The 25,702-nt window shown below is 43.5% G+C and overlaps 1 pseudogene; it reads right to left on the bottom strand.

The window, feature by feature from the left end:
- Positions 1-23,616, bottom strand: part of LOC117096533 — a 31,177-nt pseudogene extending 7,561 nt beyond the window's left edge.
- Between the last annotated feature and the right edge of the window lie 2,086 nt (positions 23,617-25,702).

Here is a 25,702-nt window from a genome sequence, read left to right as displayed (position 1 = left end):
AGCCTGACCAACACAGCAAAACCCTGTCTCTACTGAAAATACAAAAATTATCCTAGTGTGGTGGCATAGGTTGGGTGTCCCAGCTACTTGGGAGGTTGGGGCATGAGAAGTGCTTAACCCTGGGAGGCGGAGGTTCCAGTGAGCCGAGACTGTGCCTCTGCACTCCAGCCTGGATCTCAAAAAAATATATCTATTTTGACCAAAATGTCATTATGCATTACATGACTGTATATGAATGCTCAAAGCTACATTACTCATCATAGCAAAAAACAAAAACAATTAAATGTCCATTAACTGATAAATGAATAAACACTATCTGTATGAATAAACACAGCAGACTCTGAAGGAAAACACACTACCAGCACATGCTAAAGCATCAATTGACTTCAAACATAGTGTGCTAAAGGAAGTCAGGTTCCAAATATATATAAATATATATATATATATGTCCATTTCTATTAAATAAGCGGGAAATTTATGGAGCTGGAATATCACAGCAGTATTGCTTAGGGCTGGAGATGGGAGTGGGGATTAACTGCCAGTGGGCAAGAGAGAAAGTGGGTGTGGGTGAGGGAAACTTTTTTTTTTTTTTGTGACAGAGTCTCTCTCTGTATCCCAGGCTGGAGTTCAGTGGTGCAATCTCAGGTCACTGCAAGCTCTGCCTCCCGGGTTCATGCCATTCTCCTGCTTCAGCTTCCCGAGTAGCTGGGACTACAGGCACCCGCCACCACACCCGGCTAATTTTTTGTATTTTTTAGTAGAGACGGGGTTTCACCATGTTAGCCAGGATGGTCTCGATCTCCTGACCTTGTGATCCGCCCACCTTGTTCTCCCAAAGTGCTGGGATACAGGCGTGAGCCACTGTGCCTGGCTGGGTATTCTAATTTATGGAAAAGTATTACATCTGCCTTGATTTTTTTTTTAGAAATTACTTTTAGGGATTTATATGGAAGAGTCCATGGATAATTGTTTTAATTCTTCATTTATGTCTTCAGTGGGTATAGGACTGGTCATATTGGTCATATTTTTCTGCTTGGATTTCAATAAGAAACTTGTGGAAGAACCTGAAGGGTGGGATCTTTAGAGGGAGCCTGAAACAGAGCAAGACAAGCTAAGAAAGAGGGCAGTGCCACAGCAGAACTGCTATTGATGTCCCCTCGCCTAGATTCCAGAAGAGACATCCAATTGTAGTCACTGAGGTGTAGGAAAACAGTGGAGTACCCATTAGAGAAAGCAGTGCCCAGGAACAAGGAGGCACTGATGTTGGCAAGGGTAAAAGACAGCTGCCACGAGGCTGTTCACCTGAGGGTCTCAGGCTGCACAGACACCCACACCAGCTGAGGGGTCCTGGTTTTCATACATGGTGTGGCCCAGCCAGGCCACCAACAAGCAGTTAATAAACAGTAGTAATACAACACTTTCCAAAGACCTTACTTGAGTAACATGGTGATCCTCACAAATTTCCAATCAGGATGGTCGCACAGTTCCTCCTGCTTTAGGACACAGAGCCTGCCTGAGGTCACAGGGGGTAGGTGCAGACTCTGAAGATGCACTTTTGTCAGAGACCCCACTGAACTCTGTCTACTGAGGGCCTCTGTCCTGTCTGCTGACCACAGGTCAGAGGTGCAGGCTGCACTGGGGAGTAAGAATGTCACCTTCTCAGTTTTGGGAAAACTCTCTGCCAGAACTGAGAATGGCCCTTTCTAAGCAGAAGGCAAGCTCAGACTAAAGAAGGAGGCCAACCACATCAGGCTGGCAGATTGCCAAAGATACACTCAGGGAGAGCCCACATCCTGGGCCATCTTGGGTGGTGGCAAGATGAGATAGATAACCGCTTTTGCAACACATACCTGACAACAAAAACTCAACAACTGTAAAAGAACCAGAAAATCCCCAAATATTTACAAATTAGCAATTCACCTTTAAATAACTCATGGGTTAAAGAAGAAGTCTCAATAGAGAATTAAAAATACCATTAACTAAATTGCTCACCATCATTGGCCATCAGAGAAATACAAATCAAAACCACAATGAGATACATCTCACACCAGTTAGAATGGCAATCATTAAAAAATCAGGAAACAACAGGTGCTGGAGAGGATGTGGAGAAATAGGAACACTTTTACACTGTTGGTGGGACTGTAAACTAGTTCAACCATTGTGGAAGACAGTGTGGCGATTCCTCAAGGATCTAGAACTAGAAATACCATTTGACCCAGCCATCCCATTACTGGGTATATACCCAAAGGATTATAAGTCATGGTAGTATAAAGACACATGCACACGTATGTTTATTGCGGCACTATTCACAATAGCAAAGACTTGGAATAACCCAAATGTCCATCAGTGACAGACTGGATTAAGAAAATATGGCACATATACACCATGGAATACTATGCAGCCATAAAAAAGGATGAGTTCATGTCCTTTGTAGGGACATGGATGCAGCTGGAAACCATCATTCTCAGCAAACTACTGCGAGAACAGAAAACTAAATACTGCATGTTCTCACTCATAGGTGGGAATTGAATAATGAGATCACTTGGACACAGGAAGGGGAACATCATATACTGGGTCCTATTGTGGGGAGGGGGTAGGGGGGAGGGATAGCATTAGGAGATATACCTAATGTAAATGACGAGTTAATGGGTGCAGCACACCAACATGGCACATGCATACATATGTAACAAACCTGCATGTTGTGCACATGTACCCTAGAATTTAAAGTATAATTAAAAAAAAAAAGAAAAAAAAACCTTTAACTACATTAAATGAAAATGTGACTTGACAAGATTTCTGGATGTAGCAAAAGCAGTCCTTAGAGGAAAATTATAGCATTGGATGCAATACATTAAAAATCACAAGATCTAAAATCAGTAATATCATGTTTCAATTAGGAAACTGTAGAAAATAAAGGAAAGCAATGTTAAGCAAGTAGAAGAAGTAAGAGACAACATCACAGAAGTCAATAAAATTAAAACACTGAAATCATCAGAAAATCAATAAAAACAAAAGCTGGTTCTTTGAGATGCTCATTACAATGAATGAACTTCTATGCAGGCTAACCAAGAAAAAGAAGACAACACAAATGACCAACTTCAGAAATAAAAGAGGAGCCATCTCCACTGAACTGTTGGGCATTCAAAGGATAATCAAGGAATATTATAAACAATTCTATAACCGCAGTTTGGTAAGTTTGGTAACCTCAGTGCAACGTATCAAGTCCTTGAAAGACAATCTTTCCAAGGTCACACTAGAATCTTAGATAATTTGAATAAACTTATGTCTATTAAATAGGTTGAATTCATATTAAGAGCATTCTGAAAAAGAAAGCACCAGACCCAGATGGTTTCTCATGAAATCTACCAAATTCTTCAACAGGTGAATACAAAGACAAAAATCCATTTAATGCAATATTATTTGGTGATTTATTGTGCCATTTTTTGCTATTAAGGCATAAAAAAGACAGGAAGGAAGCTTAAGTATACATCAATTTAGTGAACTAAATTCATATGAAAAAACTACATAATATATGATTCCAACTATATGACATTCTGGAAAAGGCAAAACTGAAGTGACAGTAAAAATATTAATAGTTGCCAAGGTGTAGGCAGAGAAAGGACAGAGATTAATGAGAAGAGGGGATTTTTAAGAGGTGAAGATATTCTTTATGAGACCGTAAGGATGAACATAATGTTATAAATATTTCAAACTTCATATATATGTATAACAGAAAGAAAGAATATTATGCAAATGATAGACTTCAGATAATAATGTGTCAATATTTTCTCATTATTAGCAAATGTATTACAGTAATGTAAGATGTTAATAACAGGTGAAATTAGGAAGTGAGGGTGAGGAGACAGAATAATATGGGAACTTCATGTATTATATGCTCAATTTTTTTTTTTTTTGAGATGGAGTTTCACTCTTGTTGCCCAGTCTGGAGTGTAATGGCGTGATCTTAGCTGGTTGCAACCTCCACCTCCCAGGTTCAAGCTATTCTCCTGCCTCAGCCTCCTGAGTAGCTGGGATTACAGGCACCCGCCACCACACCCAGCTAAATTTTTTTGTATTTTTAGTAGAGACAGGGTTTCACCATGTCAGCCAGGCTGGTCTCCTACTCCCAGCCTCAGATGATCTGCCAGCCTTGGCCTCCTAAAGTGCTGGGATTATAAGTGTGAACCACCATGCCCGGCCATATGCTCAGTTTTTATGCCAATTTAAAACTCTCTAAAGAAATATATCAATTGAAAAATAATAATATAGCACCACTCTTTCAGGGAGACCTATGCTAATGTTTAACAACCAGGTAAGTTCTAGACATTAGCTTGAAACATTGTCTGTCATGAAACATGAACCAAATTTGACTTTTAAGTGGATATTTACTTTTGTGGTTGCAGTAATACTTACTGACTAGGCAAATTAGAATTCTGACACATTAAAAAATATGGCTTAATCTCTTCATAGTTTCCTTTTACATATGGGACACTGAATACTCCCCACAATTGCGATTCTTGAATCAACTTAATGAACTTCCACAGTACCTTCTTGTGGCTACGTCTTCTTCTTTACCCAGAAGCCATGATGCCTCCGACGCTGGATGGTGTACATGGCGTATCTTCTTAAAACCTCTGTGAGAGAAGATGCTGGTTAATGCATTTACAATAGAGAGGGCTGTTGACATCTTGCTGACAGAAGACCAGAGGGAAAATAGTGATAATCAGTTTTAAGTTTAAACTTATGATCCTGTTCTTTACAGGATTCCAAGCAGAGCCTGCTGAATCAAAGTGATTCAGTGAGCACTCAACAGCTCTATCAGACAGTCCGTGGGCAGTGCCTTCATGGAGAGGAGAACACAGCAGGATGACTGCAAGTGCGGGGCTGGTGCAGTGGGGGCCCGGATTCAAATTCCACTAAGCCATGTGGACCTGGCAAGCTCATGTCGTCCCTCTGCCCTCAGTCCTCTGCACTGTCATAATGAAATTTTAGCAATAGTTTTTAGGCCCTACTTCTTAGTATCACAGTATAGGGCTAAAAAATCACTAAATACAGGAAAACCTTAAGAGAGGACTAGTACTTCAGTAGTGTTCTCTAAGTGTTTACTACACGCCAGGAGGAATAAGCTGGATACTTAGTAGTGGCTGAATATGGAGAGGGTGCTTGGATGGCTCTGGGGCAGTGGCACATGGTTTCCTGTTCGGCTTTTCCGTGGGCATGATGCCTTATGGCTTGTGGAGAACATCAGCCCTGCAGGGAGGGCAGAGGAGGGGCTGTGGCTGAGATGTTACACTTGAGGATGCTGACATTCAGAGATGATAAGTGACGAGCAGAATCCCAACCCCAATGAGTGAAGGATCTGAGATGGGAAATGTATTTGGTTCCCTAGAGATGGAGATTCCTGAACAACTGACACCTCTACATCACGCCCTGTGCCAGAGACCCAAGAGACCCCTCACTGTCTTTCTCCAGTCCTCCTAGCCCGAGGTGTGTGGGTGGACAAAGGTGATGCTCTGGAGGAGATGCCTGAGATAAGGACAGGTCCTTAATGATAAAGATTCTCCTTCCTCTTTCAGATCCTTGACCTCCCCAATATGACAGTTTATTTTAAAGGCTGTCATCTTTGTGGCCTTCCTCCCCTCTCCCTTCACCCTGTCAGCTGCCTCTCAGTGACTGTCTCCTCCAGTGACTACACTGAGGGACCAGGGTCTGCTTGCCTCCTAAGGCTGCTCAGACCTTCTGACATTGCAAAATGATTGTCAGAAGATGGGTCTGCAAAGAGTAACTTCCCTTCCACGGATCAAACCTGAATATGCAAGCTACTGTGAATTAACTGGAAAAGTGGCCATGTGGGCTGGTGCTTTCGTGGTTTAATGAATTAAGTCTGCAACCCCCACTGCCTCCTTGACTATTGATCAGAGCCACCTGCAATAAGGTCTGGCTAAGAATGCGCACTGGCTGCGCCAGCTCTAGGTGTGCCTTCTCTGCTCATTCTTTCCACATCCAAATTCAGTTTCTAATCTACACATTCCACATCCATCCCTAGACCTTGCTGTGGCAGGCGACAGAGTCCTGTCTCTTCTTAGGGAGACCTCTCCATAGCCACAGGACCCTCTCTGATGTTAACTCCAAGTTCTGTTTTCCTCTGTCACCAAATGTCCCTTGCATTAACCCAATGGCCCTCTCTTCTCCCAACCCTTTAACAACGATCTCAGAAAGCCACTGATTCTCTCCCCTTGAACCCCAGTGAAATCCCCCCATAAAATCCTGTTTTTCTTCCTTTCTGAGAAAAAGTCTGATGCTAGATTGCTAATGTTTGTTTTCAGAGTTTGACTTCTACCTTCAGAAAAATGTTTCTGTCCTTCCCCTTTTCTGTAATGTCTGTTATTGCAGGAGTGCAATCAAGATTCTCTGGAAATAATCAAGCAGCAAGGCTGCATTTACTCTGTGTATTCTCTGGAAGTGTGTTCGCAAGATTGGTGCTATGTTTATTTTACTGTTTGGTAGAAATAAAAGGAAGCCACGTGGTCCTGATTTGCATTGTGAGTTTTAAAGATTCTTATATTTTAGTTGTCTTTGTCAAAACTCTAGGTATTTTTTAATGTCCAGCTTGATGTTTTCTTCTAGATACTATAAACATATGTATTACCCACATTATTTATTTCTCTGTGTTCTTCTGTGACCCCCTGCTTGCTCTCAGAGACTACCATGTCCCTGGCTTTAAGACTAACTCCATATCACAGAGAGATAACTTAGATCTTTCTTTCCAGAAGTCCAGTAGTCTTCACAGGAACCTCCTATTCTTACACAACTAGGTCACCCAGGTCTCAGGCAAAAGCCTCCAATATTTTGTAAAATTTGAGCTATCACAACTTTATAAGCTTTTATGTTATTACAAAGCTTTGTCCTCTTTTAATAAGGATTTTAGCAACAGTGACCGAGTTAATAAAAAAGAGAAGGAACTACTGGAAGACAGCATGGAAAGAACGCATGAGGTAAAATTTGACCTAGAATGACCAGTCTCATTCACTAACCTCACCATTGTCTTATGGGTTCAATGGACCTGTGCAATCCTTTGCTCTGTTCCCTCCATCACATTCCTGTGTAACTGTCCTCCACCATGCATGTAATAGGAACATGGCACAGGGGAGCTAATCACCTCTTTTATCCCCTACTTCAGGCTCAGATGTAAGTTTATAGTAAAAGCCTTTTCAAATGACTGCTTTAACTGCTGCTATGGCCTGTCCCATGTATCATCAGTTGAATGGAATCTCTCATGTGACTTTAAGCAACCCTTTATTGAGAGACAAGATTCAATACTAGGGACAGTATTCTAATGTAGTACATCATTGATTTTATGTTATGAAGATCATCAGTTTTTAAAATGTGTAAATAATGAAGCCCAGCCTTATTCTTCAATGCTGTGTGTGTAAATCCACTGAGCGTGCTGACCCCATGCCTGCACCCACCTGCTAACACAGGGAGGGTCCATCCAGAAGGGAGGCTCAACTCCAGCACTGAGGCTCTCCCCGCCAGCTTCACAAGAGAGTTGCCACAAGGATGACGGATACCCGGATAACAACCAAGTGGTAATTTGAGTACTTAATAGTCATGATCCCTAAATTATGTAGCTCAGAGGGCTTGTGGTGATAACTCTGTCCAAAACTCTAAAGCATTTCCCCAATTCTTATTGGACTTGAGCCATGTCTTGAGGAGAGACCCAGCTGTGACACACAGGTACCATATTGTCCTACTTAGTGCCTCCCTTAGTGTTTCAGAACCTGTGACTTGATCAGAAACATGGGCTTTCTATGTCGTTTCCCACTAAGGACCATGTGAAACTTGCAGGGAGATGCCTACATAGCTACCTGGATTCTGAGATCACTGAGGCTCTCTTATGTGAGGGATGGCGTTTGGAATCTCTGCAGGCTTCGGTAATTCCAGGCATAGAGGGTGCTGGAACTCCCTTGCATGGTGAATGGTGATCCCTTCACTGGCTGATAAATAGAGGTTGTAGTTCAGGCCTTCAACGTTAGCACCGTATGAGTAAACATCTTGGCTCCTCACTTCGTAGCAAGTGAGCCAGGGCACATTTATTTATGTGGCTTAGTTTCTCCATCTGGTATGTGGATTCAATAAACAAGCTCACAGCATATGGGCATGATGAGGTTTGAACTAATGTAAGTAAGGTGTACGGTCTGATTTGTTAACTTAAGAAAAATGGCACTGAGAGTTGTGCTGGGTAAGCACATTTTTTTCCTAGGGAAACACACATAGACACACATTCACAAGCAAATCATGCAGACTTGCACATAGATCACCCCACCCCACACTAATACACACACTCCCACACAACCTAATGTGAACGCCACCTAATGTGAACACGTTCCCAGGAACTATACATAGATAAAAAGAGTTCATCACCTGGAAAACCAGTTTCTTTTACTATACCCCACATCCTCATTCCCACCAAGTGTCTTGGATCATGGAGGCTCTCCAGACAAAAGCCAGCAGTTAGGCTCCACATTTCCTATAGAATCTTTTTCTCACAGCCAGTGAGTGATTCCAGAATATGTACCATTGAATGTGCTCCCTGAAGTCACCTGTAATTAGAGAAAGAAAACACTCTGAGAATCAGGCCATGCTATGGACGGCTCACACAGGTCTTTTGTTCACTTGGAAACTCTGGGTAACCAAGATGAGAAAGAATGTTCAAGTCAAAAGCCCCAACTCTAGAGTAGAGTTCCCTTAGGAAAGCACAGGAGTTTTCTTGAAGAATGTCTCTGTCTAGATAATTTCGGGGTAGCAATTGCAGAATTCTTATCTAAAGTGGAAAGCTTGGTCCTGAAGAAAACATCCCTTAACATGCAGTGTACTATCTGCCACTGCCAATGTTGTACATCCTCTGGAATCAGGTGTCAGTTGGTAAGATACACCTCCTCCATTCCCAAGGAAACATTAGCTAACATCTCTAATGTACTGGATAATTTTCCCATAGCTGATATCAACTGAAAAATAAGGGAACCAAGAAAATAACATTTACATCTTAGGCAAAAACAGGCTACTTTACTGTGATAGTAGAGTAGGGCTCCCTTTTCGCACACTTTTTGGAAGGCTTCTTCGAATCACCTAGGGGATGTGGAAGGACACAGCATGGCTGTCAGTTTATGGTGGTGCTACTCATGAATGACTCAGGGACTAGAACTTAGGGATGTGCCTGGTTAACAAGCATGGAATGAGCTTCTTCTGGACCATCCTCTTTATGGACCAAGGAAGGCAAAGAAAGAGCAGAAATGAAATGAGAGTAGAGCCCTTGGCTTTCCAGGTAGTGGCAAATGAAAACAACAAGAAATAATCAAACTCCAAATGAACAAATACTAAAATACATGCTCGGATTCAACCACAGCATCCTGTCACTTCTTCAGACCCTTTAAAAGCCCAGCAGGATAGCCACTACCTTCCTGACTTCTACCAAGTCCCTTTCAACCTCCACAGACCCACATACACTGCTACTGCATTTATCATGGAGGGTACAGGGTTCTGCCCTTGTTTATGCGTGATTTTTTTTTTTTTTTTTTTTTTGAGATGGAGTCTCGCTCTGTCACCCAGGCTGGAGTGCAGTGGCCGGATCTCAGCTCACTACAAGCTCCGCCTCCCGGGTTTATGCCATTCTCCTGCCTCAGCCTCCCGAGTAGTTGGGACTACAGGTGCCTGCCACCTTGCCTGGCTAGTTTTTTGTATTTTTTAGTAGAGATGGGGTTTCACCGTGTTAGTCAGGATGGTCTCGATCTCCTGACCTTGTGATCCGCCTGTCTCGGCCTCCCAAGGTGCTGGGATTACATATGCGTGAATTTTTTTTTTTTTTTCTTTTTTTGAGACGGAGTCTCGCTCTGCTGCCCAGGCTGGAGTGCAGTGGCCGGATCTCAGCTCACTGCAAGCTCCGCCTCCCGGGTTGACGCCATTCTCCTGCCTCAGCCTCCCGAGTAGCTGGGACTACAGGCGCCCGCCACGTCGCCCGGCTAGTTTTTTTTTTGTATTTTTTTTAGTAGAGACGGGGTTTCACCATGTTAGCCAGGATGGTCTCGATCTCCTGACCTCGTGATCCACCCGTCTCGGCCTCCCAAAGTGCTGGGATGACAGGCTTGAGCCACCGCGCCGGCCTACGTGAATTTTTTAAAGACTAAATTTAACACCATGCACCAGCATTAATTATATTTATTTCTTGTCTTGGTTATGAAAATAATCAGCCAGGCATAGTGGCTCACACCTGTAATCCCAGCAGTTTGGGAGGTCGAGGAGGGTGGGTCATTTGAGGTCAGGAATGCGAGATCAGCCTGACCAACATGGTGAAACCCCATGTCTACTAAAAAAAAAAAAGAGAAAACACAAAAAATTAGCCAGGCAAGGTGGCATGTGCTTATAGTCCCAGTTACTCGGGAGGCTGAGGCAGAAGAATCCCTTGAACCTGGAGGCAGAGGTTGCAGTGAGCTGAGATCGCACCACTGCACTCCAGCCTGGATGACAGAGACTTCATCTCAAAAAACAAAACAAAACAAAACAAAAAACAAAAAACGGGTTGGGCCGGGCCAGGCGCGGTGGCTCATGCCTGTAATCCCAGCTCTTTGGGAGGCCAAGGTGGACGAATCATGAGGTCAGAAGATTGAGACCATCCTGGCTAACAGAGTGAAACCCCATCTCTACTAAAAACACAAAAACTTAGCTGGGCGTGGTAGCACATGCATGTAATCCCAGCCACTCTGGAGGCTGAAGCAGGAGAATTGCTCGAACATAGGAGGCGGAGGTTGCAGTGAGTTGAGATCATGCCACTGCACTCCAGCCTGGGCAACAGCGCAAGACTCTGTCTCAAAAAAAAAAAAACCTCCCCTAAAAAAATCGATTATTAAAGATTAGAAAATACTGAAATACTTATATTTTAAAATAATCACTATAACCTTGCATTTTCCATTTAGTCTTCCTTTGCCTTGTGTTAGCAGTCATCATGTGAGGGGCTGCCTATGTTCAGCCCAGGCAACCCACAGCGAGAGAGGGCATTAGTGGGCAGATGGCCCTGGTGAGCGCTGAGGCTCTTCAAACCAGCTGCCAAGGGAGTTGCAACCAGGGTGATACAGGAGGCTAATTATTTAGCGGTATTTTGTGTTCTTACTTGTCCCCAGGTTGTGTAGTTCACAGACTTTTTTTTCTTTTTTCTTTTTTTTTTAACATTTCTGTAGGGGTCATTTGAAGTTCATAATGCCATCAAATATCAATCAAGGGTCTTCCCATTATTTACCGGCTTTGGGATATGTGCTGAGGAGTGGCCGAGCACTGAAAGAATGTGACCGGTTGTCCCAAGTGTTGTCCTCCAACTCAAAATCCGCAACCAGTTCAAAAGCATTTGGGCTTTTATGTGCCTTTCACATAAAGACTGTGACACAGCTAAACTATTCGTGTATTAATACCTGCCCTGAGCTATGTGACCACGGACACCACCCTATAATGTGGCTAGCGTGTAGGAACTCTGCAGGCTCAGATCATTCCACACATACATGCAGATGTCGGAACTCCCTTGCACAGTGACTCACGATCCCATGGCTGAGTGCTGAGGGCAGGTCGGTAGTTCAGAGCCTCAGCATTGGGGCCGTATGCTTGGGTTCCCATCTTGGCTCTTTTGCTGAGGGGCTCATAAGCTTGGGCACATTCATCTCTGTCTTTTTCTGCCCAGCGAAAGGTGATAGTAAATCAACCATGCCTTATGTCTGTGGTGATGGCCGAATGATTCGATGTAGGTAAAGTGTACAGTATAAGTGCTTATGAGGCTTAATTATCAGTGAAAGGACCTGCTTTAGATTTCACAGCTTAATAAGGCTCAGAGGCTTACATACCTGCTTGGCCTAAAACCAACCACTTTATCAAAATTCAGACCCAGTTTTGAAAGAAGCAGATAAAGTTGTCAAAAGTGCTGTGTCTGCCTCAGCGCACACTCAGTGCCCTCCACACAAAGGGCACCACTGTCTGCCACAATGTCCTAGTGGCCTGGCTGGCAGAGACAGTGGCAGAGCAAAGGGCAAGAGATCCCTAATCCCATCACCATGGTGATAGATCATCATAGACATTTCAGGGTGAAGGCAGAATCCACATTATGGGGTCCAACTGCTGCCATGCAGACAACTGTGCTTTTTTTTGTTGTTTGTTTGTTTTTGTTTTTTTTTTTTTTTTTTGAGACGGAGTCTCGCTCTGTCTCCCGGGCTGGAGTGCAGTGGCCGGATCTCAGCTCACTGCAAGCTCTGCCTCCCGGGTTTACACCATTCTCCTGCCTCAGCCTCCTGAGTAGCTGGGACTACAGGCGCCCGCCACCTCGCCTCGCTAGGTTTTTTTTTTTGTATTTTTTAGTAGAGACGGGGTTTCACCGTGTTAGCCAGGATGGTCTCGATCTCCTGACCTCGTGATCCGCCCGTCTCGGCCTCCCAAGACAACTGTGCTTTTACATGTACAGGAAGGTCATTGAAGATAAGTGCTTTATATCCACGGTCAGCAGATGAGATGACCATGAAATGAACACCAGTGAGCTGGGTGGAGCAGCTTATCTATCCAGTCTTCTGCACTAAAACCCGTGAAACAATAGCATCTTGCCTTATTTACTAACAAATACAATTGCATCTAAACTTAGACAGTTTCCAAGTCACAGAACTGATGAGCACTGAACTCCTTTACAGAGCTCTGGATAATGGCTTGGGAGAACTAAGTCACACATTACATCAAAACAGCATTAACAAGTAAACAGGTTTTCAAAGCTCTCTACATGCAAATTATACAATTATCCTTTTAATTTTTATCTTCATATATATGTACATGATCTACTTGTTTCTGAGTATAAATAAAACTGTATGTTCTTAGTTAACAGTCTCTACCAATTCATTCTATTTATCTTTCTGAGTTGAAATACTGCATTTCATTGGGTAACAAAAAAAAATATTTGACTAAGAATACTCTGGAAAGGTGAGGAGGTTGGGTGATTGACTGTAATTGACAATTCAATGATTTTGGGTAACTCCCAAAGCATAAAAATAAATGTGTGTTTTATTTCACACATAGACAACACACACTCTTATTACTTTAAAAAATTAATATGTGAATGGAAATGACTTACTGCAAATTTATCAAAGTAAATACACATTTCACAAAAAAAGAAGAGAGGAAGGAAAATCATGTTAAAAACAAAGATAGGTACATTTTATTGTGTGAAAAGCCTCCAACCCATCCACACTACTGTGGCTTTGTTCCAAACTTTTGGAAAGTAATGATTTCATAGGTTCTTAATTAGGTTAAAAACTGCATTAAAATAGGCTTTGCCACATTCTCTCCTACGGAATAACTTAATTTGTGGGGTGGGGGATGGAACATTGAAGGATGCAGGATGTAAAAGGAAATTGTGTATATATATGTGTGTGTGTATATATGTGTGTGTATATATGTGTGTATATATGTGTATATATGTATGTATATATGTGTGTATATATATGTGTGTGTGTATATATATAGATTTTTTTTAGATGGAGTCTTGCTCTGTCGCACAGGCTGGAGTGCAATGGTGCCATCCCGGCTCACTGCAACCCCCGCCTCCCAGGTTCAAGCGATTCTCCTGCCTCAGCCTCCCGGGTACCTGGGACTACACCATACTGGGACTTCACCAGCTGCCACCACACCTGGCTAATTTTTTGTATTTTTAGTAGACAGGGTTTCACCGTATTGGCCAGGATGGTCTTGATCTCACTTCGTGATCCTCCCGCCTTGGCCTCCCAAAGTGCTGGGATTACAGGCCTGAGCCAAGATACATACTTTTTAAATGAAGAAAAGTTTCAAAGGTACCCTGCTTGACACAAGAATCAAATATATAAATTGAGAAATAAAACATAAACATGAAACATATTTGTAACTGCCTATGGAAAATACAGAGGATAATTTTTTAAATAACATGTTTTGAGAGTATTAACTAGTAATTTGAAAAGACCGCATTTGACAGGCCAGGATGAACATACTTCGAATGCAGGAACACAGGATCCCCATAAGACAAATCAAAATCAGGAAAAACGAAACCACGAAGGTTCAATCTGCTCTGACCTTTGAAAAACTCAGCACAGACAGTGGCACTTAGGACCGAGGGCAAGAGATCCCTAATCCCATCACCATGGTGATAGGGCATCACAGAGATTCCAGGGTGAAGGCACAATCCACACTGTGGGGTCCAGCTGCTGCCATGCAGACAGCTGTGCTTTTACATGTACAGGAAGGTCATTGAAGGCTCAGTGTTTTATTTCAAAACCTGAATCCCAAGCCCACACATTATTATTCTGTGCTTCTTAAAATAAGTTATGAGATGGGAAATAGGGTACCCCCAAATATAGCCAATAGTGAGAGTTTCAAATTGAAGAGGGGCACGACTGATAGGTTGAGAACAGAGACTCCATTCTGTTTTTCTCTTTTTCAACTTTTATGTTAGATTCGGGGTGTGCATGTGCAGGTTTTTTCCCTGGGTATATTGTGTGCTGCTGAGGATTGGGGCATGAATGATTCCAACACCCAGGTACTGAACCCAGTACTCAGCGGTTTTTCAGCCTTTTCCTCCCTCCCACTCCTAGCAGTCCCTAGTGTCTATTGTTACCACCTTCATGTCCATGGGTACTCAGAGTTTAGCTCCTACTTATAAGAATATGAGGCATTTGGTTTCCGTTACTACGTTAGCTCACTTAGTGGTTTCCAGCTCTAGCCATTTTCCCTCAAAGAACATAATTTCATTCTATTGTGGCTGCATAGTACTCCATGGTATGTACCACATTTTTATCCAGTCCACTGTTGAGGGGCACCTAGGTTGATCCCATGCCATGTCTTTGCTATTGTGAATAGTGTTGCAATAAACATACGAGTGCACGTGTCTTTATGGTGGAACGATTTGTTTTCTTTTGGATACAGATTCAGTAATGAGATTGCTGGGCTGAATGTTAGTTCTGTTTTATGTTCTTTGAGAAATCTCCAAGCTGCTTTCCACAGTGGCTGAACTAACTTACATTCCCACCAATGGTGTATAAGCATTCCCTTTTCTCCTTATCCTTGCCAGTATCTGCTATTTTTTTGACTTCTTAAAAATAGCCATTCTGACCGGCGTGAGATAATATCTCACTGTGGTTTTGATTTGCATTTCTCTCATGATTAGTGATGATGAGCATTTTATTCATGTTTGTTGGCTGCATGTGTGTCTTCTTTTGAGAAGTGTCTATGACTATGGCCCCTTTTCAAAGGGGGTTATTCATTTTTTGCTTGTGGAATTAAGTTCCTTATAGATTCTGGATATTAGCCCTTTGTTGTATGATGCTTTGTGAGTAAGTCCCCCCATTCTGTAGGTTGTCTGTTTACTCTGTTGGTTTCTTTTGCTGTGTGACAGCTCTTTAGTTTAATTAGGTCCCGCTTGTCAACTTTTGCTTTTGTTGCAATTTCTTTTGAAGACTTTGTCATGAATTATTTCCCATAGCCCATATCCAGAATGGTACTTTTGAAATTTTTCTTCTAGGATTATTGTAGTTTGAGGTCTTAAATTTGAATCTTTAATCCAACCTGAGTTAATTTTTGTATATGGTGAAAACGTGACCAGTTTTTTTTCTTTCTTTTTTTGAGAGGGGGTCTTCCTCTGTTGCCAGGCTAGAGCGCAGTGGTGCCATCTCAGCTCACGGCAACCTCCACCTCCCGGGTTCAAGCGATTCTCCTGCTTCAGCCTCCCAAGTCACTGGAATTTCAGGCACATGCCACCACGCCCAGCTAATTATTGTATTTTTAGAAGAGACAGGGTTTCACCATGTTGACCAGGCTGGTCTCGATCTCCTGACTTTGTGATCCTCCCACCTTGGCCACCCAAAGTGCTGGGATTACAGTCGTGAGCCACTGTGCCTGGCCAATAAGGTGCATTATTAACATCAATAAAGCTCAGGAAACAGATTTCACCATATTCTTGTTTAATTTACAGTTTTTCCCAGAGTCTTTGGAATAGATTCCTCCCTCCATGAGCCAGAGAATTTGCAATGTTCACTGCAGTGTCATTAAATGTAGCAGTAGCAGCTGTGGGTTGAGAACACAAGTTTTCCACTCTTCCTTTTAGAGCCAGAAATTCTTATTCGGCATTGGGTAGGGGCATCTGGGTGCTGGGCATGGCACCAGTGCCCCATGGAGGAGGGAACCAGGAAGTCCCTTTCTTCCTTCTCCAAAACCTTTTTTTCTTTATCTAGATCCAAGTTTGTAGCCTATATCATTTTCTTCTCTCTGGATAACTTCTTTTAACATTTTGACAGATCTACTGATAGCAAATTTATGTTTGTCTGAGAAAGTATTTTTCTTCACTTTGGAAAGATAATTTTGCTGGATACAGAATTTTAGGTTGGTGGAGTTTTCTTGCTTGCTTGCATGGGTTCTGAAGAAAAGTTTGATATGATTTTTATTTTTATGCTAACATGTGTTAGGCCCTGCTAAAGCCCAGGGTGGTTAGACTCTGGTGAAATGGTTTCCCTGGGGCAGGCTTTTGCTAAGGAGAACGGAACGCCCTGGGCATATTTCAATGTAGTTACTTTTCCCCTTCCCTGTGGGAAGCGGGAGGGAATTTTCCCTAATGTTCACAAGAGCGTCTGGCAGAGCTCCTGGAGATTCATGAAAGTGTAGGGCCCCCTAAGACTGGGCTCCTTTAATTCTTAATTCTCAAGTTTCTGTACACAGAGCCTCCAGGGATTTGTCATTTACATTTCAGTCTTCCCACTGTGGTTCTGGCCCGGCGGCCAGCCTCCGATCTTGTTAGGCTGGGACTCACTGCCTCTCCAATGGGCGGATAATGGTTTGCCCTGTTAGCCTCAAGTCTCTGGTGGATCTAAGACAAGTTGTTAATGTTCAGCTTGTTCAAGGTGTTTTTTGTTGTTGTGAGGACAGGAATGACAGCTTCTAAGCTGGAAAACAGCAGTCACATTTGGGGTTTGTGTCAAGATATTTTTCCAATTAGAAAGAATGATGCCACACACATTTCCATACATGTCTTTCCATGCAGCTGTGCATGTTTTTCTGTTATCCTAAGAGTGAAATACTTGAGTCCTAAATGTGCTACTTTCTAGAACTAGTATTCAATGCCAAACACAGTATCCCCTCCAGCAGATGAGAGTTCTTGTTGCTCTAGATTCTCTCCAACACTTGGTGTTCTGTCTTTTAAATTTCAGCCATTTTGGAGGATGTGTTATCTTGTTGTGATGTTAATTTGCATTTACACGAATATTAAGAAAGTTGAACACATTCAAGTATTTGCTTTTATAAATTACATGTTTATGTCTTTTACCCATTTTTCTCTTAGTGATTTTTAAGAGCTCTTTACATATTGTTGATGTGAGCCCTCTGTCAGTTCTGTATGTTCATAGATCTGTTCCCATTCTGCAACTTGCTTTGTCATTTTCTTAGTGATGTCTCTTAATAAACAGAAATTCTTAATTTGAATATAGTCTAATTTATCAATTTCTTCCCTGAAAACTATGGCTCTTTGTGATCTGTTTAATAAATCTGTCCCCACTCATGGTCATAAAAATTCGCTGGGCACCGTGGCTCACGCCTGTAATCCCAGCACTTTGGGAGGCCGACACAGGCAGATCACCTGAGGTCAGGAGTTCGAGACCAGTCTGGTCAACATGGTGGAACCCTGTCTCTACTAAAAATACAAGTACTAGCCCAGTGTGGTGGCGGGTGCCTGTAATCCCAGCTACTCGGGAGGCTGAGGCAGGAAAATCACTTGAACCCAGGAGGTCGAGGCTGCAGTGAGCTGTGATCGTACTACTGCACTCCAGCAACAGAGTGAGATACTGTCTCAAAAAAAATTAAATTAAAAAATGTTTAAGATAAATAAATAAAAGACAAGTCCCCCGATCTCCTCCTCCTGTTTAATTATCACAACAGAAAAGACTGAAGATTCACCCAGGAGATCGAGACCATTCTGGCTAACATGGTGAAACCCCGTCTATACTAAAAATAAAAAAAAAAAACTAGCCAGGCATGGTGGCGGGCGCCTGTAGTCCCAGGTACTCGGGAGGCTGAGGCTGGAGAATGGCGTGAATCCAGGAGGCGAAGCTTGCAGTGAGCCGAGATCATGCCACTGCAGTCCAGCCTGGGTGACAGAGTGAGACTCTGTCTCAAAAACAAACAAACAAACAAACAAAAAACACCACATAGGCAGTTTCACTGAACAACATAAAATTTGCTGACTACCCACTCTGCCCCAGAGCACACACTAAGCTGGTGGTATCTGTACACAATCTTTTATCAAAACCTTTGGGGACAGATGTGCTTCTGAATGCAATTTTTTTTTCAAATTTTAGGAAAGTAAAACAGTGCATGCATCTTCTATTACAAAATACCTCCCAGGGAGACCCTGAGTGTCCTATAATCCTATATCTTGAGTATCTTATAATCAAACACATTAATGTGTCATGGTGAAAATCATGACTATTCACTTAGGAATAATAAAGTTTATAAATGGTCTCAAGTCAAAATAAACCAGTTTTTGCAGACAGAGAAGTTATAGAGACAATTTTTGTTTTCTTCAAGTTTTTAGATTTCAGAATTGCACATAAAGGCTTGTGGAACTGTGATGTTTAATGAAAACTAAAACTATCTGCTCTTAAGGAACTCACAAAGTCTTAATACTTAACTGATTCATACTGGTAGAACCATACTCGTGTTAAAATATTAAAATATTGTTTTCCAGCGAGAAAGCAGTCATTACTCCAAGCTGCCCGAGAACTCCCTCTCCACTCTTCTCTTCCCCCAGCCTATTTATTCTCTGGAGCCCTGGCACCTTCCCTGTGCCCTCCCCATGATCCAACAACGGAAAGACACTTGGCTCCACAGCCAGCCTCTGTGGTGACTGGTGGGTGCTTGTGCGTGTTCAAAATTTAAATGTCCCTTCTGAAAGCACAGGATAGTGAATTTCCAACAAAAGTCAGAGGATTCCCAGCACTTTGGGAGGCCGAGGTGGGCGGATCACGAGGTCAGGAGATCGAGACCATCCTGGCTAACACAGTGAAACCCCATCTCTACTAAAAATACAAAAAATTAGCCGGGCGTGGTGGCGGGCGCCTGTGGTCCCAGCTACTCAGGAGGCTGAGGCAGGAGAATGGCGCGAACCCGGGAGGCGGAGCTTGCAGTGAGCCGAGATCGCGCCAGTGCACTCCAGCGACAGAGCGAGACTCCGTTTCAAAACAAAAAAGCCAGAGGATTGTGACAGGTTGAGGGGAGGTTGGGGGAACTAAGGAGTCTCACTTATTTTTAAATTCCGAGTTAAAATCAGATCAGAGGTTTCAGTAAGCAGAAACCCAATGAAATTATCTGTCACCCATAAATAACCCTAAGTCTCTACTGCTGGTAGAGGAACAATCAATCCCCGGGAGCGCCAGCAGGGCAGAGCGGACCTGGGGAGGGGCCTCTGTTGTCATTTCTCATTAATGGTTTTTATGATTGTATTCACTATGTTTACCCCGGATGGAAACAAATTCCTCATGTCTTCGTTGATACATTTTTTCCAATAGATGCTATTTTTCTCTTTCTTTCTTTTCTTTCTTTTTTTTTTTTTTTGACTCGGAGTCTCGCGCTGTCGCCCAGGCTGGAGTGCAGTGGTATGATCCCAGCTCACTGCAAGCTCTGTCTCCCGGGTTCACGCCATTCTCCTGCCTCAGCCTCCCGAGTAGCTGGGACTACAGGCGCCTGCCTCCACTCATTTTTTTGTATTTTTAGTAGAGACGGGGTTTCACCATATTAGCCAGGATGGTCTCGATCTTCCAACCCCGTGGTCCGCCCGCCTCGGCCTCCCAAAGTGCTAGGATTACAAGCGTGAGCCACCGCGCCCGGCATAGATGTTGTTTTTCGACATGTCATTATGAAGAGAGCCCATGACTTCAGAAAACATCTATTGTGGAGAACTTCTCTACATTTTGAAACAATCGCGCTGAACGAATTCCAACCTCACTGAAACTTAGATTTTATTTTTCAACTGAAAAATGAGCACAGTCGTTCCTGTTTGGGCGCCGCAGCCGGCCGGAGGTGGGCGCGGGCGAGGCCGTGCTGCTGCCTGTGCATGCTCAGGGTCGGCGTTCAGGCGAGGCTGGGCCCTCGCAGCAAGTTAGGTCAGATGAGGGAATCCTAGGGGTAGCCACTAGGAATGGTGGCGTCCTGCCTGCGGGTCCTCTTTACGGAAGCTATGGCCTCTTTACAATCTTCCGGTACCAATAGAAGATGGAGACCAGGCCAGAAAACCTGGGAGATTTCATTATTCAGAGACAACTTTTGGAGCCCTTCTGAGACCATAGGAACAATTCCAGTCTAGCCCGGGGATGTTGAGAGACCCATGGAGCCTGGAGCAGCCACCCCAGGTAAGGCCCCCTGGAGCAACCAACCCTGAGCTGCTCTGGAAGCCGACTAGTTAGAGGCACATGAACGAGCATATCCGAGGCCACCCAAAGAACCACCCAGCGGAGTTACAGAATTGTGAGCTATTAATACGTCAATTTTAGGTGTTTTAAAACACTAAGTTTTGAGGTGAGTTATTAGGAAGGAAAAGCTGATACACAGGCAAAAGGCGAAAAGGTTGTTATGTTATGAAAGCCCTCAAAGGAGAGCAGCCTATCACCTGGTGGTTCTTTTAATGCATAAGGAAAACCTACGGGCTGTGATACTGAAATACTGCCTAAGCTTAAAACAAACACACTTTGGTACCATCAATACTTAATCAAGAAGCCTGGCACACTTAACTGAATTCTGAGCACAGCCACCCTGGCAGGGACCCCACTGAGGAATCCACACCTGATACCGCCACTGCACAGTCGTACTGGGCGCCTCTCACTGCGGGTATCATGGCCAGCACAAATTTTTGTCTCCAGGATTAGGGGATCAGGTACATGTCCGACAGTGCAGAATTCTTACTCCTGTCCCACAGCCATGACAATAAGAATAAAAATGCAGTAGCTTATCTCACACCTACTATATTCATAATGTTCATGGCAACTGTGTTTTTATTCTATAAGCCTGAGAAGGTACAATTTTATTCTCTTTTATCAGTGGTGGTTTTCTAGATGTAATTTACTATTTTCTCCTTGTGTGAGATTGCTCATATCAGATATTAAAGGTACTGCTACTAAAAAAAATTATATTTCATGATTTAAAAAACGAAAACTTTAAATACCTGGTTCAAAAGGACTCAAGATTCCTGATTTGTTTTCTTTTTTCACTGAATTTGATCAGGTCTGATGACTGTATCTATAAATGGGATACCAACAGTATACAAAGTTGCCTTTTCTCCACATCCTCTCTAATGCTTGATATCTTTCGTCTTTTTGGAAATAGTCATCCTAACATGTGTGAGGTGCTGTCTCAATTTTTGTTTTGTTTGCATTTCCCTGATGACTAGAGATTTTGAGTACCTTTTCATGTGCTTTTTGATCATCTGAATATATTCTTTTGAGAAGTGTTTATTTTAGTCTTTTTGACTATTTTTAATTGAGTTTTTTGATACTGAATTGCATAAGTCCTTTATATATTTTGGATATTAACTCCTTATCAGATATATGGTTTGGAAATATTTTTCCCATTCTTAATATTGCCTTGTGGTTTTCTTGATTGTTCCCTTTGCTATGCAGAAGATTTGTAGTTTGACATAATCTCGTTTGCCTATTTTTGCTTTTGTTGTCTGTGCATTTCATGTAATATCCAGAAAAGTACTGCCAAGACCAATGCCAAGATGGTTTTTCTTCATGTTTTCTTCTAGAAGTTTTACAGTTTCAAGTATAAGACATAAGTATTTTAAGCATTTTGAGTTGATTTTTGTGAAATATAAGGTGAAATAAGGGTCTAATTTCATTCTTCTGCATGTGTATATCCAGTCGTCCCAACACGATTTGTTAAAGAGGTTGTCCTCTCCCCATTGTGTGTTCTTGACACCTGTGTCAAAGATCAGTTCACTGTAAAGGTGTCGTTTTATTTCTTGGTCCTCTATTCTGTCCATTAGTCTATATGTCTTTATTGTGCCGGTAACGTGCCACTTGATTACTATAGCTATGTGGTACATTTTGAGAACAGATAGTGCAATAGCTCCAGATTTGTTCAGGGATATGGTTGGTAGTTTTCTTTTCTTGCATTTCCTTTTCCTGGCTTTGGAATCAAGCTACCCAAAACGAATTTGACAGTGTTTGTTCCTCTATCTTTTGAAGGTTATAGAAGGGGTTGATATTCGTTCTTTGGGTGTTTTGTAGACTTTCCCCGTGAAGCCACCTGGTACTGTGCTATTCTTGGTTGAAGAGTTTTTGAGAACAGATTTCATCTTTTTCTTAATGGTTTGTGCAGGCTTTCTATTTCTTCTTGAATTAGTCTTGGCAAATTGTATGTTTCTAGGAATTTATCCGTGTCTTCCAGGTTATCCAAGTTGTTGGCATTTAATTGTTCAAAAGATCCCCTGTGATCTTTTTTATTTCTGTGTTATGCATTGCAACATTTACTCTTTAATTGCTGATTTTGTCTATTTGAGTATTCTGACGTTTTATCTTAGATAAGAGTTGGTCAATGTCATTTATCTTTTAAAAACCAATTTTTGTTTCTTTTTTTTTTATTTGTTTTTCTACTCCCTACCTTGTTTACTTTTGCTGTAGTCAGTATTATTTTCTTTTCTTTTCTTTTTTTTTTTTTTTGGCTGACTTTGTGTTTATTTTAGTTCCTTGAGTTGTAAAATTGCATTGATTTATACAGATCTTTCTTTTTAAAAAATGTTGGTGTTCAGTGCTATAAACTCTTAATAATGTTTACGCAGCATTCCATAAATTCTGCTGATTTTATTTTGCATTTTTGTATGTATCAAGCTGTTTTTAAAATATCCTGTTGATGTTCTCTTTTACTCCATGATTGTTCAAGAGTGTCATTTGGTTTCCATATATTTGCGAATTTTCCTGTTTGCTATTTTTGATTTATTGTTTTATAACATTGTGCTCTCAGAAGACACTTGGTATTATTTTAATATTCTCATATTTGTTAAGACTTGTTTTGTCACCTGACATGAGACCGAATATCCAACTGAGGCGTGAGTGTTTCCTGGTGCCTGAGGACTCTCTGGGACCCGGATTTCCACATGAGGCCTGATGTCTGGACTTCTGAGGCCTAGGTGCTCCTGGTGAGCATTAGGCCCCAAGTGGACACCCTGGCTCCAGGTGGATATATGGCCTCAGGTGGCCATCAGGTCCCAGCTGGGTGTACACTGGACTTGAGGTTTACATCAGGCACCGGGTTTACACCCAGGCCCCAGTGGGACAGAATGTCACAGATGGACTTCAGGCCCAAGGAGGATACCAAGGCTTCAGGCAGATACCTAGGCCTCAGGTGAACATCAGGCCCTAGCTGGATACTTAGTCTTCAAGGGACGTAATAATGCCCCAGGCAGACCACAGGCTTTAGATGGATACCAGGCTCCAGGTGGACATTAGGCCCCAGGGTGTCAACTTGGGACCGGATATCTAACTGAGGCCTGAGTGTTTCCTGGTGCCTAAGGACTTCCTGGGACCCAGATTTCCACATGGGGCCTGATATCTGGACTTCTGAGGCCTAGGTGTTTACTTGGGACCTAGAGATGCACCTGGGGCTTGATGTTCACCAGGGGTTTAGGTATCCATATGGGGCCGGGTGTCCATCCAGGGCCTGATGTCCAGTTAGAGTCATTGTCCACCTGAAGCTTCATGTTTACCTAGGGTCAGGGTGTTCAACAGCAGCCTGGTTTTGACCTGGGACCTGGGCATTTGCTGACGTCCACCTAGAGTTTAGTATCTACCTGGGGCCTGATGAAAACCTGGAGCCTGATGGAATCCTGGGGCCTGGTAGTTAGCTAGGGCCTGGGTATCCAACTGGGGCATTGATCTTCAGCTGGGGCCTGGAGTTCTCCTAGGGCCTGGTGTGCCCCTGAGGCCTGTGTGTCAACCTGGGGCCTCATGTTCACCTGAGGCCTGATATTCACCAGGGGCCTGATGTTCACTGGGGGCCTGGAGTTCATCTGGGGCCCAGTGTCCACCTGGAGCCTGGATATTCACCTGGGGTCTCAGTGTCCACCAGGGCCTGATGACTTCCTGCGGCCTAGTTGTTTACATGGGACCTAATGACCTGACATATGGGGCCTGGGTATTTACCTGGGGCCTGGGTATCCAGCCTGAGGCTTGAGGTTCACCAGCAGCCTAGGTATCTACCTGGGTGCCTGGGGTGCACTGACTTCCTACTGTCTACCTAGGGCCTGGGTGTTCCCCTGGGAACCTGGTACCACCTGCAGCCTGGTGTCCACCTGGAGTCTTATCAGGCTGTCTGGTCTCTGGTGTCCACCTGGGGACTGGGTGTCTACTTGAGACCTGGTGTCTGCCTGGGGCACAGTGTTCACCCAGTGCCTGCTGTCTACCTAGGACCTGATGTCTACGTTGAGACTGGGTGTTCACCTGGGGCCTGATACTCACCTAGGGGCTGATGTCCACCTGGAGCCTGGTGTCCACCTGACGTCTGATGTCCACTTGTATCTTGGTGTCCTCCTGGGGCCTGGTGTCTGCCTGGGGCTATGCCTTCCTGGAGACTGGATTTTCACCTCGGGCCTGTTGTTCACCTGGGTCATAGATATCTGTGTGGGATCTGGTGTGCACCTGGGGCCTATGTCTACCTTGTGCCTGTTGTTCTTCTGGGGCCTGGTGTTTACCTGGGCCCTGGATGTCAATCTGGTACCTGCTATCCAGCTGGGGCCCACATAGCACCCTGGGGCCTGGTTGTCACTTGAGGTCTGGTGTCCTCCTTGGACCTGATTTCAGCCTGGGGCCTAGTGTTTATTTGAATTTTCATATCCTCATGGGGCCTGGTGTCCTTCTAGGGCCTGGGTGTCCATATGGGGCCTGGTGTTCACCAAGGTCTTATGTATCCACCTAGGTGCCTTGTGTCCATCTAGGGCCTGCTATTCACCTGGGGCCTGGAATTCTTGGCCTGCTGTTCGCCTGAGGCCTGGGTATCAACCTGGGACTGAATGTCCACCTGGGGCCTGACGACTTCCTGGGGCCTGGATGTCCACATGGGGTCTAATGCCTGGACGTCTGGAGTTTTGGTTTCCATTTGGGGACTGGGTGTTCACCTGGGGCCTCATGTTCACCTGAGGCCTGATATTCACCGGGGGCCTGATGTTCACTGGGGGCCTGGAGTTCATCTGGGGCCCAGTGTCCACCTGGAGCCTGGGTGTCAACCTGGGGCCTGGTGTCTACCTGGAGCCTGGTGAACATTGAACGTCAAACACCAGCTCGACACTATGTCTTAGGCAATGCTGGTTCCCAGGTGGACTCCAGTTTCCAAATGGACATCAGGCACCAGGTGGACATCAGGTTTCCAGTTGAAAAATTGGTTCCAGGTGGCTGTCTGCTTTGGTTTTACCAGACTCTAAGCTTCATCACTGTAGCCAAGAGAGTCTGGTAGACCCCACCTCAATTTTTTCTTCCTGTGTCATGTCTTGGAATCTCTGTCAAGGTAGGAAGCTGAAACATTCAAAAGATTTGCTTTCCATTTTTGTGTGTGTTTTTCAAAGATCATTATCTTCTTTGCCTAATGTCCATTGTCTGTAACATCGTTTAATGTATTTTGCGTGTTTTGTTTT

This window comes from Trachypithecus francoisi, unplaced genomic scaffold, assembly GCF_009764315.1.
Source record: "Trachypithecus francoisi isolate TF-2019V2 unplaced genomic scaffold, Tfra_2.0 Lachesis_group14, whole genome shotgun sequence".
NCBI classification, from domain to species: domain Eukaryota; kingdom Metazoa; phylum Chordata; class Mammalia; order Primates; family Cercopithecidae; genus Trachypithecus; species Trachypithecus francoisi.
The sequence above is the reverse complement of the archived record's forward strand: the minus strand, read 5'-3'. Positions and strand labels throughout refer to the sequence as shown.